We start from the raw sequence: 13587 nt of genomic DNA, 5'->3' as shown, positions 1-13587 counted from the left end.
CCGGCTTTGTGGTGGCAGAGCACAGGTCTATTCAAGAGTCAAGGTGTACTCCTCCCACCCATCCAGGTGTAATCTCTCTACCCACCACCTGGCAGCCAACCTGTCTCTGGGGATTCCCCAACCCTGCTCCTTACTGTTGCCAGGCAGAACACATACACACAGCAGAGGCGGACTGAGATGGTCAGGTCAGTAAATACTAGCTTTCTAAAAGTAGTATTTACAAACCCAGGATATTAAAATAAACTTGACTACAAGAAGTATTTTATCATCCTGAGTTCAGGCATACCAAACTTGACACTCTACCATGCTCTCTGAGTCCACTGGGGTCACAGCGTTGGCGGGATCCCAGCAGCCCATTCTGGCCTATGGAGAGCAGGTAGCCTTCAATAGTGAAGAACGGAAATGGCTGTAATTCACTACTAAGACATGCCACACACATCAGGGCATGTCCTACCTTATGCCTACAATGCACCCTGCCCTTGGGCCTACCAGAGGGGTGGCTAATATGTAGGTAAGGGAAGGTTTAGGGACTGGCAAGTGGGGGCACTTGCGCAGTCAGCGCGACGGTCCCGGACCGCGCACAGGGTCTGCGGTGGCAGGCCCTAGACACACTTTACAAGACCGCTTCCGTGGGTGGCGCAACCAGCGCTGCAAGCCCACCAGCAGCATTGGCATTCACGAGCCCTGGCACCCCTGGTGCACTTTACTGGGGACTGACAGTGAATCCAATAAACCAATCAGGAACATCAATTACAGGTACACTTTACCTAGGGAGCACTTGCACTGCGGCACGGATTAGCCGTGGCGCAGTGCCCTGAGCGGACAACACCAGCAAAACAGTCGAGGCACACCATCAAAAAGTGGAAGGGAAACTCACGCCAAGGTGCCAGGTCTAACAATTATAAGACGTAGTATTTTTAACATTTTTACATTTTCAAAACGGTGCCACTGTTTGCGTCCCCTTTATTTTCCTTGCAGTCTCAACTTTTTTTCCTTACATTTCCTTTTTTTGTGGAGATTCTAATACATCTCTGTTTGCGAAATGCAATTTTAACATGTTCCTATGTCTGTAGTTTATTTACCAACTTACATATTAATTATGGTAAACGGAAAGTATTGGGCACTAAACACACACATGAGTTATGTTATCATTTAATTTATCTGCATTGTGAAAATAAATATGGAATTTACCATGTTGCCACTCATTGCACACACACACTTTTTTTTCTCTAATGTGCATTCTAGTATCTCTCCTCACTCTCTCTCACACACACGTATCTCTGTTTCTGGCTCTCTCTCTCACACTGACACACACTTTCTTTATAAACTTCATTCCGTACAACCTGCAATACTATGATTTCTGTCTTCCTCTCCCATACACACACCTATTTCTCTCTCTCTCCTTCCCCATCTCTCTCTCTGAACCACACGTTGTCTCTTCTATCAAAAGGCTTTTATTTATCTCCAAAGCCCATCTCACCTCTTTTAACCACCTTATATTTTCATTACACAAAGCGCATGCTCTCTTCCTCTCTAAGGTAAACAAGCATTGGCATTGCCAATAGGTCTCGCATTTCGGACCTTATAAGTATTTAGTTATGCAGCACAATATCCTTGGTGCAACAACATCAACTGTTGCATGGCTAAACACTTATAAGTGGAGTGAGATTTGGAAGAATGGGGATCTATGCTTGGGAGAATGCACGCATCGGAGAGGCACACTGACAATAGCGAGGGGAGCTCACCTCTTGCATGCAGCGTCAAAAACACCTCATACAATGAAGGGAAAGACGAGAACCCCTGATCTCCTTCCTCGCACACAGCTACAGAATACAAAGGGGAGTGGAGTAACAGATTTCCTCTGGCGCATCCACACGGCTGACATTAAGGATTTATTTATTTACTTGAGTTTTATATAGGGCTGGCTAGACCTGGAGGTATCAGAGCGCTTTATATGAGGAGACTTACATGGGTTACAAATTACACATTGTTACAGAAAGGTACAACAGTTACAAGTTACATTCTTAGGTTAATGGCGTGTAGAGAGGTAAGGGGGTTATGTAAAAGGGAGAGGGGAGGGAGAATTAAGCGGAGCATAGGCATAAGGATAGACAAAGCAGGCAGGTGGAGAGGAATTGAGGGGAGAGAGGAAGTGGAACGGGTCTGTAGATGAGGGTTCCTCTGAGCCTGGTCTTGGGGTTGGTGTGGAACTGGATGTGTAGGTGTTCGGCGGCGGAGATTGTGTCTTCGGCGTTGGTTGTGACGCTGATGGTGTTCCTGTAGATGATGGCGATTCCTCCTCCGTTTTGGTTGACGCGGTCCTTTTTTTAGCCGTCCGGGATGGCTATGGCGATGTCGGGGGCTGAGGAGGCGTTCATCCAGGTTTCCGTGAGGAAGGCGACGTCAGGTGCAGTAGTATCGAGGACGTCCCAGAGTTCGATGGCGTGTTTGTGGACGGAGCGGGCGTTGAGGAGGAAGCACTTGAAGTTGTTGTTGTTGCTTTGTTCGGTGGGCGGGGTGCAGGTTTGGAGGCATGTGAATTTGCAGGTTTGGCAGGCGAAGGGTCCGTGGGTTCGTTTCGGGGTGGCTCGGTAGCAGGCGGGTGAGCGTCCGGTGTTGAGTGCGTTGAGGGTGGCGGTGTCGTATCTCAGTCGTGTGCCCTGGCTCCTGCGGGGGCCAGGGGTTCTGGCGCTGGGCGCGGTCCAGGCGCGGACGGGAGCAGATGGGCTTGCCTTTGGGGCCTCCATATGAGGGGCTGTGGGAGGGAGGAGCAGCTGGGAGGTGGGAGCGGGGCGGCGAATGGGAACCCCGGGGGGCTGGGCCACAGGGATGCAGCGGCGGGAAAGGTGGCACAGAGGGAAACCGGGGAAAAGTGGGGAGAGGACACAGAAGGCAATACGGGGGAAAGGGGCACAGTAGGCAAAAAGGGGGGAAAGGGGGTACAAAAGGGCACAGCAAAAGTCAGATGGGGAGTACAATATACAGAAACAAAATCCAAAGACAACAAGTGAAACCGGGGAAACAGAAGGAAACTAGGGAAAAAAACAGGAGAAGGACACAGAGGCAATATGGGGGAAGGGGGCACAGAAGGGCACAGCAGATGTCAAGTGGGGAGTACAAAAATACAAAAAACAAAATCCAAGAGAACAAGTGAAAAACGAGGGGCAAGACCAGAGGAGGCAACAACAGGCAGCGGCAGGGGCAAGGCGACAGCAGATTGCGGGGGCAGCATCAGAGGAGGACCGTGTGGCGGCTGGGCGGGCAACCTACCTGAGGACAAGGTCAAATCCACAAAACAGAGGCGAAGCATTGGTTCTGCTCTGAGTTGTGTCATGCAGCAGAGGAGATGTGTTGGTTCTGCTCAAAGCACAGATGAGCTGACAGAGCACCTTAAGGCCCACTTCCAAGGGTCCAGCACTGGGGTGGCACTTCTTGGCAGGGAAGGGCTCACAGATGGCAGATTCCAGGTGCTGGGTTCAAGGTTGCCAGAGTTGTCTGTCCCTAGTCAGGAGGCCAGCCAACTAGCCCTTGGAGTCACTCTGGGGTCCTGGGTTCAACACATTAAGAGATCCTGTCTTTACCCAGGAAAGAAGGCAGCAGGTCCACAGAGTAGACCAGCAGTCCTTAAGGGCTGCAGTCCAGCAGAGTGGCAGTCCTTTCAGCAGCACATCAGTCCTTCTTCCTGGCAGAGTACACAGGTCTGGACATTTACTGAAGGGTTAGAATCTGCAGTCCAACATTTATACCTGGTGCCTACTTTGTTGAAGTGGAGGAAGCTTCTAGAGGTTTACAGTCCCTTGTGGTGTTAGGCATCCCCGTCCTTCCTGTTCTGGCCCCAGCTTGTCTGAGGTCACAATAGACTAGTGACAAACACTTTGTGAAAGTGCTCAGGCAGAACCTTTTCTGATGTACAAGTATGGTAGGTGACAGCTCCTCCCCATCATTAACTGAGAGTGGCCCATCCTGCCAACACCTATCTTCCCCTTTATCTCACCTTCTGGGAGCAATACACAAAGACCAACTGCCAGCTACCCCTAGTCATGTGCCCCAGGATGTGGGTCCAAACACCAAATGATTAGGACAAGAAAATGCCAACTTTCTAAAAACAAAAAGAACAGTTGGTGGAAGGAATTCAGCATTCCACCCATCATCTGTTCTTTTTAGGTCTCGTCTGAGCCAGCGCATGCGCTACTCTGGTGAGACATTTAGTAACTGGGTTTTAAAAGTGCTACCCACAGGCTTTTGGCGGCCACCAGCTTGCTGTTACGCGCACAAGCGCGCGCGACATGCACAGCTGCCATCTGGCTTTCTGTAATGGCTCATTAAGCCTTACAGCGCGCGCGTGAATCCCCTCCCTTCTCCCACTCCCTCCTCGTCAGCTTCATTTTTGCTTTCACTTTCGCGCAGCCGCGTCACTTTCACGGCCGCACGGCCATTGCCTGTTTAATCTTTTCTTTTACACAGCTTTCACGCACTACTTCCAAACCAATTAGATCATACAACGTAGTATTTGTAAAATTTTTACATTTTCAAAACGGTGCCACTGTTTGCGTCCTCTTTATTTTCCTTGCAGTCTCAACTCGCGTTCGCGATCATTTTCGTGGCCGCCAATAGGTCCCGGGCTCGTTTTTAAAGACATGCATTTAGGATATGCAGTCCTTGCAGCATGTTCGGGTAATATTTTTTTAATCTTTTCTTTTACACAGCTTTCACGCGCTACTTCCAAACCAATTAGATTATACGACGTAGTATTTGTAACATTTTCAAAACGGTGCCACTGTTTGCGTCCTCTTTATTTTCATTGCAGTCTCAACTCGCGTTCGCGATCACTTTCACTTTCGCGGCCTCCAATAGGTCACAAGCTTGTTTTTAAAGACATGCATTTAGGGTGTGCAATCCTTGCAGCTTGTTCGGGTAATATTTTTCAATCTTTTCCTCTACACAGCTTTCACGCGCTACTTCCAAACCAATTAGATTATATGACGTAGTATTTTTAAAATTTTTACATTTTCAAAACGGTGCCACTGTTTGCGTCCCCTTTATTTTCCTTGCAGTCTCAACTTTTTTTCCTTACATTTCCTTTTTTTGTGGAGATTCTAATACATCTCTGTTTGCGAAATGCAATTTTAACATGTTCCTATGTCTGTAGTTTATTTACCAACTTACATATTAATTATGGTAAACGGAAAGTATTGGGCACTAAACACACACATGAGTTATGTTATCATTTAATTTATCTGCATTGTGAAAATAAATATGGAATTTACCATGTTGCCACTCATTGCACACACACACTTTTTTTTCTCTAATGTGCATTCTAGTATCTCTCCTCACTCTCTCTCACACACACGTATCTCTGTTTCTGGCTCTCTCTCTCACACTGACACACACTTTCTTTATAAACTTCATTCCGTACAACCTGCAATACTATGATTTCTGTCTTCCTCTCCCATACACACACCTATTTCTCTCTCTCTCTCCTTCCCCATCTCTCTCTCTGAACCACACGTTGTCTCTTCTATCAAAAGGCTTTTATTTATCTCCAAAGCCCATCTCACCTCTTTTAACCACCTTATATTTTCATTACACAAAGCGCATGCTCTCTTCCTCTCTAAGGTAAACAAGCATTGGCATTGCCAATAGGTCTCGCATTTCGGACCTTATAAGTATTTAGTTATGCAGCACAATATCCTTGGTGCAACAACATCAACTGTTGCATGGCTAAACACTTATAAGTGGAGTGAGATTTGGAAGAATGGGGATCTATGCTTGGGAGAATGCACGCATCGGAGAGGCACACTGACAATAGCGAGGGGAGCTCACCTCTTGCATGCAGCGTCAAAAACACCTCATACAATGAAGGGAAAGACGAGAACCCCTGATCTCCTTCCTCGCACACAGCTACAGAATACAAAGGGGAGTGGAGTAACAGATTTCCTCTGGCGCATCCACACGGCTGACATTAAGGATTTATTTATTTACTTGAGTTTTATATAGGGCTGGCTAGACCTGGAGGTATCAGAGCGCTTTATATGAGGAGAGTTACATGGGTTACAAATTACACATTGTTACAGAAAGGTACAACAGTTACAAGTTACATTCTTAGGTTAATGGCGTTTAGAGAGGTAAGGGGGTTATGTAAAAGGGAGAGGGGAGGGAGAATTAAGCGGAGCATAGGCATAAGGATAGACAAAGCAGGCAGGTGGAGAGGAATTGAGGGGAGAGAGGAAGTGGAACGGGTCTGTAGATGAGGGTTCCTCTGAGCCTGGTCTTGGGGTTGGTGTGGAACTGGATGTGTAGGTGTTCGGCGGCGGAGATTGTGTCTTCGGCGTTGGTTGTGACGCTGATGGTGTTCCTGTAGATGATGGCAATTCCTCCTCCGTTTTGGTTGACGCGGTCCTTTTTTTAGCCGTCCGGGATGGCTATGGCGATGTCGGGGGCTGAGGAGGCGTTCATCCAGGTTTCCGTGAGGAAGGCGACGTCAGGTGCAGTAGTATCGAGGACGTCCCAGAGTTCGATGGCGTGTTTGTGGACGGAGCGGGCGTTGAGGAGGAAGCACTTGAAGTTGTTGTTGTTGCTTTGTTCGGTGGGCGGGGTGCAGGTTTGGAGGCATGTGAATTTGCAGGTTTGGCAGGCGAAGGGTCCGTGGGTTCGTTTCGGGGTGGCTCGGTAGCAGGCGGGTGAGCGTCCGGTGTTGAGTGCGTTGAGGGTGGCGGTGTCGTATCTCAGTCGTGTGCCCTGGCTCCTGCGGGGGCCAGGGGTTCTGGCGCTGGGCGCGGTCCAGGCGCGGACGGGAGCAGATGGGCTTGCCTTTGGGGCCTCCATATGAGGGGCTGTGGGAGGGAGGAGCAGCTGGGAGGTGGGAGCGGGGCGGCGAATGGGAACCCCGGGGGGCTGGGCCACAGGGATGCAGCGGCGGGAAAGGTGGCACAGAGGGAAACCGGGGAAAAGTGGGGAGAGGACACAGAAGGCAATACGGGGGAAAGGGGCACAGAAGGCAAAAAGGGGGGAAAGGGGGTACAAAAGGGCACAGCAAAAGTCAGATGGGGAGTACAATATACAGAAACAAAATCCAAAGACAACAAGTGAAACCGGGGAAACAGAAGGAAACTAGGGAAAAAAACAGGAGAAGGACACAGAGGCAATATGGGGGAAGGGGGCACAGAAGGGCACAGCAGATGTCAAGTGGGGAGTACAAAAATACAAAAAACAAAATCCAAGAGAACAAGTGAAAAACGAGGGGCAAGACCAGAGGAGGCAACAACAGGCAGCGGCAGGGGCAAGGCGACAGCAGATTGCGGGGGCAGCATCAGAGGAGGACCGTGTGGCGGCTGGGGGGGCAACCTACCTGAGGACAAGGTCAAATCCACAAAACAGAGGCGAAGCATTGGTTCTGCTCTGAGTTGTGTCATGCAGCAGAGGAGATGTGTTGGTTCTGCTCAAAGCACAGATGAGCTGACAGAGCACCTTAAGGCCCACTTCCAAGGGTCCAGCACTGGGGTGGCACTTCTTGGCAGGGAAGGGCTCACAGATGGCAGATTCCAGGTGCTGGGTTCAAGGTTGCCAGAGTTGTCTGTCCCTAGTCAGGAGGCCAGCCAACTAGCCCTTGGAGTCACTTTGGGGTCCTGGGTTCAACACATTAAGAGATCCTGTCTTTACCCAGGAAAGAAGGCAGCAGGTCCACAGAGTAGACCAGCAGTCCTTAAGGGCTGCAGTCCAGCAGAGTGGCAGTCCTTTCAGCAGCACATCAGTCCTTCTTCCTGGCAGAGTACACAGGTCTGGACATTTACTGAAGGGTTAGAATCTGCAGTCCAACATTTATACCTGGTGCCTACTTTGTTGAAGTGGAGGAAGCTTCTAGAGGTTTACAGTCCCTTGTGGTGTTAGGCATCCCCGTCCTTCCTGTTCTGGCCCCAGCTTGTCTGAGGTCACAATAGACTAGTGACAAACACTTTGTGAAAGTGCTCAGGCAGAGCCTTTTCTGATGTACAAGTATGGTAGGTGACAGCTCCTCCCCATCATTAACTGAGAGTGGCCCATCCTGCCAACACCTATCTTCCCCTTTATCTCACCTTCTGGGAGCAATACACAAAGACCAACTGCCAGCTACACCTAGTCATGTGCCCCAGGATGTGGGTCCAAACACCAAATGATTAGGACAAGAAAATGCCAACTTTCTAAAAACAAAAAGAACAGTTGGTGGAAGGAATTCAGCATTCCACCCATCGTCTGTTCTTTTTAGGTCTCGTCTGAGCCAGCGCATGCGCTACTCTGGTGAGACATTTAGTAACTGGGTTTTAAAAGTGCTACCCACAGGCTTTTTGCGGCCACCAGCTTGCTGTTACGCGCACAAGCGCGCGCGACATGCACAGCTGCCATCTGGCTTTCTGTAATGGCTCATTAAGCCTTACAGCGCGCGCGTGAATCCCCCCCCTTCTCCCACTCCCTCCTCGTCAGCTTCATTTTTGCTTTCATTTTCGTGCAGCCGCGTCACTTTCACAGCCACGCGGCCATTGCCTGTTTAATCTTTTCTTTTACACAGCTTTCACGCACTACTTCCAAACCAATTAGATTATACAACGTAGTATTTGTAAAATTTTTACATTTTCAAAACGGTGCCACTGTTTGCGTCCTCTTTATTTTCCTTGCAGTCTCAACTCGCGTTTGCGATCATTTTCGTGGCCGCCAATAGGTCCCGGGCTCGTTTTTAAAGACATGCATTTAGGATATGCAGTCCTTGCAGCTTGTTCGGGTAATATTTTTTTAATCTTTTCTTTTACACAGCTTTCACGCGCTACTTCCAAACCAATTAGATTATACGACGTAGTATTTGTAACATTTTCAAAACGGTGCCACTGTTTGCGTCCTCTTTATTTTCATTGCAGTCTCAACTCGCGTTCGCGATCACTTTCACTTTCGCGGCCTCCAATAGGTCACAGGCTTGTTTTTAAAGACATGCATTTAGGGTGTGCAAACCTTGCAGCTTGTTCGGGTAATATTTTTCAATCTTTTCCTCTACACAGCTTTCATGCGCTACTTCCAAACCAATTAGATTATATGACGTAGTATTTGTAACATTTTTACATTTTCAAAACGGTGCCACTGTTTGCGTCCCCTTTATTTTCCTTGCAGTCTCAACTTTTTTTCCTTACATTTCCTTTTTTTGTGGAGATTCTAATACATCTCTGTTTGCGAAATGCAATTTTAACATGTTCCTATGTCTGTAGTTTATTTACCAACTTACATATTAATTATGGTAAACAGAAAGTATTGGGCACTAAACAAACACATGAGTTATGTTATCATTTAATTTATCTGCATTGTGAAAATAAATATGGAATTTACCATGTTGCCACTCATTGCACACACACACTTTTTTTTCTCTAATGTGCATTCTATTATCTCTCCTCACTCTCTCTCACACACACGTATCTCTGTTTCTGGCTCTCTCTCTCACACAGACACACACTTTCTTTATAAACTTCATTCCGTACAACCTGCAATACTATGTTTTCTGTCTTCCTCTCCCATACACACACCTATTTCTCTCTCTCTCTCCTTCCCCATCTCTCTCTCTGAACCACACGTTGTCTCTTCTATCAAAAGGCTTTTATTTATCTCCAAAGCCCATCTCACCTCTTTTAACCACCTTATATTTTCATTACACAAAGCGCATGCTCTCTTCCTCTCTAAGGTAAACAAGCATTGGCATTGCCAATAGGTCTCGCATTTCGGACCTTATAAGTATTTAGTTATGCAGCACAATATCCTTGGTGCAACAACATCAACTGTTGCATGGCTAAACACTTATAAGTGGAGTGAGATTTGGAAGAATGGGGATCTATGCTTGGGAGAATGCATGCATCGGAGAGGCACACTGACAATAGCGAAGGGAGCTCACCTCTTGCATGCAGCGTCAAAAACACCTCATACAATGAAGGGAAAGACGAGAACCCCTGATCTCCTTCCTCGCACACAGCTACAGAATACAAAGGGGAGTGGAGTAACAGATTTCCTCTGGCGCATCCACACGGCTGACATTAAGGATTTATTTATTTACTTGAGTTTTATATAGGGCTGGATAGACCTGGAGGTATCAGAGCGCTTTATATGAGGAGAGTTACATGGATTACAAATTACACATTGTTACAGAAAGGTACAACAGTTACAAGTTACATTCTTAGGTTAATGGCGTGTAGAGAGGTAAGGGGGTTATGTAAAAGGGAGAGGGGAGGGAGAATTAAGCGGAGCATAGGCATAAGGATAGACAAAGCAGGCAGGTGGAGAGGAATTGAGGGGAGAGAGGAAGTGGAATGGGGAGGTAGCCAAAGAATGAAGGAGGGAAGCGGAGGTGGAAGGGGTAGGGGACACAGCGTGGAGATGGGGAAGTAACTGTGTCTGACGGCCGGCTGGGTGGGACAGGGATCAAGCAGGATTGGTGTCAACAACGCCCCAGAACATCCGCCTTAGGCTCCTAGATAGATTGAACACGACCACCACTGCCGCCACTGTTTTCTTGGTTTATGTAGTTACTTAAGTCATTTTTGCAGTTAGAAGAAAAATTAAAAAGGGGGGCAGGACTGCTGCGCATGATTGCTTACTATAAAATGCCAAAGCATTTGTCTGCTATGTCAGCAGCATGTAATCCACATAGGATTAGTACTGTAATGAATGTGCATCAAAACAATGAATTAAAAATTAAATATTCGCTTTTCCCAAATGGAACACCCTAAACCAATCCCCAAATACCTTCATGTATACAACACAACCACAAATCTATATAGCAAACGCAAAGCCCATGGGAAGCCAAGCACTTGAAATAGAGGGAAGGAGCCCAAAACCCTCTCACATGAAAAGTACAAAAAAGTGGGACTGGCCTATAGGGCAAACAGGCAGTGCCCGGTGGGATCGTCTGAAAAGTCATTCACTGTGTGGGCCATTTTTTTTATGTTTGAGGGCCTATTTTATGTTGTGGCGAGCCAGTTTTTACTATTGATTTCCTGAGATTACTACAAAGATAACCTGCATATGTTCTGTCATATGGTTCATACATTATCAGTAAGACTGTGCGTTTGGACAACATAAATGTCAAAACTATGCGAGACTGACTCCACGCACATCATCAGGATATGTTGGCCTTTGTCCTGGCTAGTTCACAGTGCACCCTTTGGACCTCTAAACCTTACATGGTACTGGAGGGCATGTGCAACCTCAGAACATGACAACTCTGACTCCTCAAGGATATTGTGGAAACAGATCAGTCCCTTTCATTAGTAACTCATGCATGGCCCAAGAGAGACACAAGGAATACTCAAATTGGCATTTCAATAATTTATTGAAGCACTGTGAATCTTGTGTAAAATATGTGCGCTGCAATGATTAACAGAAGGAAACAGAACAGAATAATCAGCATTACTAGAATCGTAAAGAAGATGAACAATTCAACCATCGTGCTGTTACATTGATGATAGAGCAGAACATTTTAGACAATATTAACCTTACATGGGTGCTAAATTTTATCGTTTGAATTTTTTTTTTGTGTCCTCATACTGCCAATACTCTTGCTAGCATTCCTCCCATCCCTCCATATCAACCTGTACCAACCCTCGGAGGAATTAGAGAGAACAGAGCTTCCCCACAAAGATAATACTGTTTCCATTCCCATCTCCTGTTCACTTTAGGGGCCCCAGAATGTTACTAAGGAGGCCAGGACCAACAGTAAGCTTGGCTTAATCATAGGACTCACTTGCCCTTTCCCTCCAATCCAACAATGCAGACCAAATCGTAGCTTTACTTCTTTGGTCACACGCCATGTCTGATTCACTCGTGTAAATGATGTTCTTTAAGCATTCAGCAACGGTTGGGGGAGTTTCTGATTTCCACATCCTACATATTTCTTGTCTCGCTAAGATTATCACATAAAATGTAAACTTTGAACTAGGTGCATTCAACTGATAGTCATTCGTAAAACCAAAGAATATCGTATTGGGACTTACTTCCATTGGTATCCCCAGCACTTCTTCCAAAAAGTTACATACCCCCATCCAGTAGGGTTTAATTCTCGGACACTCCAGAAACATATGCATGTCATCTGCTATGGGATACTTGAACCTTAGACAATTTTATGTGTTACCTGTAACTTTCGATAACTTTTGTGGAGACCAATAGACTCTGTAAGCTTGTGAAAGACTCCTACAAGAGCGAGAAACAAACATACCTTATCCCGTCGATCCTGCCAGTCGGGATGAGGGTGCCGCCAAAGGGTTAACCTCCCCACCTCCCTCTATCCAACAGGAAACCACCAAGAATGAAGGACGACCGGGCGAATGGGAACGGAGGATTATGCCAGAAGAGGCAGGACGACCAGCATTTAGGCGTCTGACGAAAGAGGAAGGGGCGGACCAGAGGAGGAACCCGGAAGACGCCGAACTACATGTGTACAGGATGGGACATCGGCCGGGATCTCTAGAAAGCCAGAGGACCGAGGACACCGTGCAACCAGGCGAAGACGACGAGGAAGACGTGGATTCCTGGTGCGAGGATTGGTGGACGCCCCAGGAGGATGCTGGAAGGCTGCCACAACTCCGGAGAGTTGCGGCAGACATGGTGAGTGGGATAACAAGGGAGGGAGGGGGAAAGAACTGAAAAGGGAGCACGCGAGAGACCATAACGAGTACGATACCCGCACCATTCCTAGTCACCTTCACCCCCCCCTAATTTTGCTGATCTATATATGGGCACGAATCTGTGGGCACAAATCTGTGGGGATAACAGTGTTGGGGGCGTGTGACAGCGCAACACACCCCGTCCTAGTACTTTTTCACCCGGCATCCCTGATTGAGGAACGTGTGTATTACCACATTGAAATCTGGGTATCCCCTCATTAAGACACGTGTAGCATCTAAAGGAGATTAGTAAAAGGGTGGAGCAGTCCCTATCACGACGCACACCTTAAGGAAAAGCGAGCCCACTTCTCTTTGAGTCATAAGAGAGGGAAGTGCATCTCTTCCATCTTTCCTTTTAAAAAAAATTATTTTCCCTCTATCCTTCTCCACGTTGGGTGTGGTGATGGGAATCTTAGTGGAGACAAAACAGAACTTTGACCGCTCTTTTTTCAATTTAATTTTGGAGATACTCCGGGAAGGCAACCCCTAGACTCCGAGGACAAGAAGAAGATGGGCAGTCGACAGAAGACGTCCTAAAGCACATGCCATCTGACCACCTCAGCCATAAACTCGCCTATTTCATCTTCACCACTTATCTTGTTACAATAAAAACCAACCATTCAACCACCACTTCGGCCTCCGAGTTTCTATTTCCGCCCATCCCTCCGACAAGGCTGTATACAAATTATTCCTCTTAAGCGATGCTGGTTTTACTACAGTCTGTAGCATGGCAAACGAATCAGACCAGATTTTATTGATGTCGTCATCTCTGTATTCTTTACCCAATGATTAATGATTTCACTTTCCACACTGTTCTCTGCATCCAATAGGGCCCAATATCAGAAATATATTTCTTTTTTCCACTTGTCTGTTCTGGTTACTTGATCCAGTTTTGGATTTTCCTACTCCTGAGGCCAGCTTT

The sequence above is a fragment of the Triturus cristatus genome, chromosome 5_2 (genome assembly GCF_964204655.1).
Source record: "Triturus cristatus chromosome 5_2, aTriCri1.1, whole genome shotgun sequence".
In the NCBI taxonomy this organism is placed as follows: Eukaryota; Metazoa; Chordata; class Amphibia; order Caudata; family Salamandridae; genus Triturus; species Triturus cristatus.
This window is presented reverse-complemented; position numbering follows the sequence as displayed.